Below are 6,554 nucleotides of genomic sequence, written 5' to 3' on the forward strand. Positions count from 1 at the left end.
CACTTGACATCACAGGGTACCTATAAAATTATTAATAGTTATTGGGAACTATTAGCTTACCGGCAATGACAAGCTGTCAAGAACATAATGCTCCCTTCCAAACTAAAATGAAAATGGGAGCTACCTCCATCTACATAATGTATTAATGCATCCAAATTGAATGTCATGATTATAATATTAGAACTGAATCAACTTCGTTCACAACGCCTATACCTTTTTACAACCACAACCTATTCGTTATTCCATCTTTTTCCTATTGGCATTGAACCTTATTACCAGGTTGAACAACCTACACAGATCCCAATTGCAATTTTGTACACAATTTGGCTCCTCTGATCCTCAAATCTTCTCTCTTACTGCTACCTGCATAAACTCTACTTCTAATTGATAGGAACATGAACATCCAAATTCCCACCTTGGCTCAGACTGTCTTATCTGCTTAAAGATTCTTTTGTTTTTCTTTCCTGTCCCTGCAATCCTATGTTAACATTACAGTTCAGCCCAAAATTCAAAATCTTTTTATGATTTTACCAATCAGAAAAAATCGTGGACATTATTCAGTTATCCCCACTTGTGGAGAGTACCCCTAATGTGCTCAGCTCAACAAATCGTAAAGTAAAAACTAAACAAAGAAAAAAGCTTTATGCATAGTGACAATGCAGAAAAGTGCGGTATCCTTTAAAGTAAATTGTTGTTTCTCCCACTATATTGTAATTTCATTATAATAATCAGACTATTATAAGTCACAATTTGGAAGGAGGCTAGGTCCTGTATCGCTACTCAGAGGACATCTGCCTACTGATCTCGAAATAACTTTGGACCTTGCACAATCAAGAAATAAATTTTTATTGCATGAGTCGACAAATTATGTCCCACAAACCAAACCTTGTTCACTGCCTTTTTATAAATAAAATTTTATTTGAGAAAAGCAAGACCTATTGATTTAAGTATTGCTTATGGCTGCATCCATGCTACAACATGCAGAATTGAACAGTTGGGGTTAAAACTATATAACTCACAAAATCTAAAGTACTTACTATGTGACTCTTTACAGAAAAAGTTCACTGACCTGTTCTTTTAAGTCAAGTCACTGAGATTGAGATGTTTATTTGTTAAGATATGGCAGCTTCTTAAATAATAAACATATAATTTTATTTATATAATTTATATAATCTTATATACCTAAATAATAAACATTTAGTTGTATTTATATAATTTATATAATCTTATATACATACCTAGATTATAAATTGAAAAGTAGAGTATGAGCTTTTCACAATTTCAATAATTAATGTAAGAATTGAATAACGTGCACAAATTTGGAAGAGTAATGCAGACTGTATTATTTTAAGAAAATCAATGGTTTTCATAGAAAATGAAACTCAAAGTACTATATAAAATAAAAGAAAAGATAATAATCAATGTACCTATAATATAATGCTTATTGAGTAATTTTATATCCAGATACACACTGATAAATGTATATCTATATAGAAAGGGAAAACCAGAAATACAACAAAGATTGAGATTAGTTATCTCTGGATTGTTGCCCAATAACTGATTTTTTGGGTACATTTCTATATTTTACAGGTATTTAAAGACAAAAATATAGTGTCTGCTTCAACATTTTTAAAAGATCAATGGATTAAATTTCACAATGAAATCATTCCCCAATCTTTAGAAGAAATTATATATGAACAAAATATCACATGGGGCATTACCTCATCTAATTGCTCTATTTGTGGCCTCCGGGGCAAGACTTCAGTGATGTTCTCCAGGATTAACGTCCCTAAGGTCTTGGTGGCATATACATGTGACACCATTTGGTGTTAGGATTTATCTTTTTGATCTGCTTTTCTCTCTGTCATCTCTGAATTTATTTTTGACAGGTTAAAAGAAAAAGTCATTTCCCTGGAATAGCTATTGCAATATGTTGTAGATTCCTGTCACTACTTTTTCAGGTTTGTTACTATATTTTTTTTAAAAAGCTGAATTCTGAACAGGAACTTGCTTGGAATCCATTAATCTTAGCAAAGAAGCTTCACTAAATGAATAAGTCAAATTCTTCTGCACTCAAGTGAGTTGATTCAATCCTTATTTTATTTAACTTTAAAAGGAAAATAATGTGTTCCAATAATCTTTGCAGGAGGCAAACATCTGTGTAACTCTAACTGCCATGATACCTACTTAGTTCAGCCAACTAGAAGATCTGATTCCTTATCTTTCACCACATTTATTATTATTCACTGACTTACAACACTAGGAAATATTTTCAGTTTTTCTTGATTACAATATTCTTTTCCTCTCTTTATACACACAAACTTTGTCTTCAATAACAAACAAGAATTATTGGTAGCAACGTATCATTGGTAACTATATGCATTATTCTCTGGAATAATACTCATAAGAAAAAAAATTGAGGATAAGGACCATATTTTACAATATCGTGGTTTCTAAATGCCTGTTATACTGCTGAATACACAGTGGATATGCAGTGAGACAGTCATGATGGTAGGCATCAGAAAGGAGGGAAAGAGTGCGCCCAGCACCTTGTGCTATCAGCCAGCTCAACATAGTTGATGATTCCTGGGGCTAAATGGGGGACTGTGAACTTTACCCTAAGTCTCTTGGTACAAATACAGAGTGCAGGAGGTGGAGTGAAAAGCTACCTGTGTGGAAAAGATGTATGGGTAATAATGAGCTGAATATATATCAAAATTTTATTTCTCTTTGATGGCTTTGCATTCCCTTTCAATCCGGGGCTGCTGAGACTTTGTTATAACAGCCATAGGAGACGAGTATAGATTTTGGAAGGAATATGTTCTGTTATGGAATTTGCACTCAATGAGTTTTATGTAAAATTGAAAAATACTTTCAGGAAATAATAATAAATGTGGTATAAGATTAAATCACAAGTATTGAATCAAGGGAATTTAAGGAGCAATTGAAGAAGAAAAAGAGCAGGGATATGTCAATGATATCTTTATATTTATGCAGGGAAGCTTTAAGTGCTGCAAACGGTCTTGGAGGATAAAGTCAGAACAACCAAAGGAAAACTATAGCCTCTTAACTTCAGCTCCTAATAAGACAGAATTTTTACATAATTCTACGTAGAATGGACTTGCTTTTATGCCTAGTGCCATTTTAGGTTTCAGTAAGCAGTCAGGAAGTGGCTTTGAGAATAATGGATTATAAAGGGAGACAAAAGCAGTTGAGCCATTTTGGAGGAACACAGGACATTTAAAAAAAAATAATTCAGCCTATTTCCCCCCTGTAAATATCCTTATTTTATGCTAATTCAGTAAGCTTAGGTCCCATGGGGTTTCACTATGGCTACCTGTTTTGCAGGACTCAAGATGTGTCTCAGTGCATTGTGAGTTCACAGTGTGGTGCTGACTCTATAGGTAAGTCTAACTTCTTTAGTATTATTATAAGCTTTTATCCAGTACATGTATATTATATACCTAAAGTTCACTCATTCATGTATTCATATACTCATTTATTCAATGTGTTATTGAATACTTACTCTCTTCTAGTGCCCCATCCTAGCTTTCATGACTTTTATTTTACTGTGAACACACAATGTTAAAAAGGTAAATGATAAAATATAAGTACAATACATACTATGTTACAGATGTGGATGAAATTGGCATTTTTGAGGTCGTATAATCATTGATAGATGCATAGTTGAGACTATGACGATGGTCAATGAGGAGTGATTCAAGTGTAGGTAAACTTATTGGGAGAGATCCAGAAATTAAGAAAACAGGGCATTGGAAGGATTATCTTTATGTCTATTGAAAGCAATTTGATGAAAGAAGGTCCTTAACCAAATAAAAACCACACTGTAATACCTCAGGAAGCAATGGCCCATAATTGGAGGTTTTGAAGTACACTAAAATGACCATCTGATAATGATGTTGTAGAAAAGTCTCCAGCATAATAAAAATGGTCTGGACATATTACAGTTAATTTTATTTCTACCACAAATCTCTCTAAATACTTGATGTTACAATACACCAAGGAAGGGTAACAGATTTTTATAATTTGCAACAATTAGGTAAATGTGGTTGATCAAATGCATTAATCTTCTGAAGGAAATATTTTAAATACGGGAAAAGAAGTGTATTACTGAGTGTAAGAAAGCTACTGGAAAGAGAAATTTAGAAATAGTTATAGCACAATAGTAAATAAAAATATTGTAACTCGACCATTTTACTGGCTCATTAATTTTCTTTTGAGTTCTAAGGTCTCATAGTTAAACAAGTTTTCAGGGAAGAAATCATAGAAACATCATGTATATTTTTCCCAAGATGAGGATTTTAACTAAACTCAGATTTATGCAAAAAGCTAGACTGGTCTTTCTCATTATGCTAACAGCCTCTGAGGATGCTGAATTTGATCACTTGAAATGTAACAGGGTCAACTCTATTTTTGTCCTTCTTCTCTCAACCGCCTTCTTTTGTATTCCATTTTCACAGATTTCATACTCACTCTAAAACTGTGGTATTATTAAATTCTAGCTCTTAAATAATGTAACAGTTGAAACAAAGAGTTTTCCACAGCACTATTTATAGATAATCACAAAGTCTCTCAACATTTCCTCATTTTAACCTCCCTTATCCAAAATTAGCTTCTCATTTCTCTGAATTGACTTCCCTATTTTGTCCACAGGAATGAAGAAAACCAGAGTGCTGAAGTCACTTTGATTCTCTTGGGATTCTGAGAATCTCCAGGACTCCAGGTGCCTCTGTTCCTGTTATTCTTAACCATCTACACAGTCACTGTGCTGGGGAACCTGGGCATGATTGTGATTATCAAGATCAATCCCAAACTCCACACCCCCATGTACTTTTTTCTCAGCCACTTATCCTTTGTTGATTTCTGTTATTCTACTGTAGTTACACCTAAACTACTAGAAAACTTGGTCGTGGAAGACAGAACCATCTCCTTCACAGGATGCATCATACTATTGTTTGCATGCATATTTGTGGTGACAGAACCATTCGTGTTGGCAGTGATGGCATATGACCGATTTGTGGCAGTTTGTAACCGTCTTCTCTACACATTTGTAATGTCCCAGAAGCTTTGTTCCATTTGGTGGCTGTATCATACTCTTGCGGTGCAGTCTGTTCCCTGACACTTACCTACTTTCTATTGGAATTATCCTTTGTAGGGAATAATACAATAAATAACTTTGTGAGCATGCCGCCAATGTCTCTCTGTCTTGCTCTGACCCCTACATTAGCCAGAAAATCATTTTAGTCTCTGCCACATTCAATGAAACAAACAGCCTGATGATCATTCTTACTTCCTATTTTTTTAGTTTTATCACTGTCATGAAATTGTCTTCAACTGAGGGGTGCCACAAAGCCTTCTCCACATGTGCCTCCCACTGACAGCCATTACCATTTTCCATGGGACCATCCTATTTCTCTACTGTGTTCCTGACTCCAAAAGTTCATGGCTCATGGTCAAGTTAGCCTCTGTGTTTTACACAGTGGTCATCCCCGTGCTGGACTCACTGATCTACAGCCTCAGGAACAAAGATGTGAAGGAGACAGTCAGGAAGTCAATCAACAGCAAATTGTTATGTCATTAATGTAAGATGGTAAGATTTACTTTTTCATTTTAAACAGTATTGTGGAGGATTGCCCAAGACTTTTAGCATTTTTAATACTTCAAATTCCTTTTTTTCATAAAGCAAAGCAGCGTTCAATGTAACTCCCTAGTTGACAGATTATTTAGCATCTGTTAAATTTAAACTTTAGCAAATTAGCTATAAAATAATAAATAACACACTAATTAAGGTTGAGGCCACTTAAATGAAGAATCTGCTCACAGAGTTTGTCATGCAAAGATTTCTGAGTTAGTACACATTGCCGTTTGCCCAGTGAATCTTTCATTCTTTTTTTGTCATCACAGAATGGGTTTATAGAGTTACTGTAAATATTTACAGCTTGTTATCAGGGAGAATACATCAAGTGCAATATAGTAAACTAGCAGTTATTCAGCACTCAGACTCTAAATTTAAAACAAATATTTATTTAATTCCACACAGGAAGCATTGGTACAATTTAAGTGCAAAGAAGTCATACCTCTGCCCCCAACAAATTCCAGAATCTTGTTTGCTTAAATTATGTTTGTTAATATAAATTTAATTTGCTATTTGTATATAAAACATCAAAAATTAAAATTAAAAACTGCACACTTCAGAAGTAGCTATTGCTAAATCTAAAATTGTCATTCATGCCAATCTTGAGTTGTGTATAATATAGCTGTTGATGCATAATAAGGAATATAAAATTCGGTGACATGTAACATTAAGCAATTTTTGCTTTTTATCGGGGGATTTATTGGAGCAGCCCTGTTAATATCAGCTAGAGCATCTTCATTAACCTGATATAGTCTTGCATAACTAGCAAAATCATCTCTAGTCTATGGATCTGCTTGGTGATTCAATAGCTCTGCTCTGCGTACCATTGGGCTAGTTAGAGTATCTTCTTGGATTGTCAATGACTGAGTCAGAAGACAGAATGCGCTATAACAAAAGC

At 34.2% G+C, this 6,554-nt stretch overlaps 1 pseudogene; it reads left to right on the forward strand.

Moving 5' to 3' along the window:
* Positions 1–3,329: 3,329 nt before the first annotated feature.
* LOC106821839 (olfactory receptor 5D13-like) lies at positions 3,330–5,602 on the forward strand (annotated as a pseudogene).
* The last annotated feature ends 952 nt before the right edge of the window (positions 5,603–6,554 follow it).

Source organism: Equus asinus, chromosome 17 (genome assembly GCF_041296235.1).
Source record: "Equus asinus isolate D_3611 breed Donkey chromosome 17, EquAss-T2T_v2, whole genome shotgun sequence".
Taxonomy (NCBI): domain Eukaryota; kingdom Metazoa; phylum Chordata; class Mammalia; order Perissodactyla; family Equidae; genus Equus; species Equus asinus.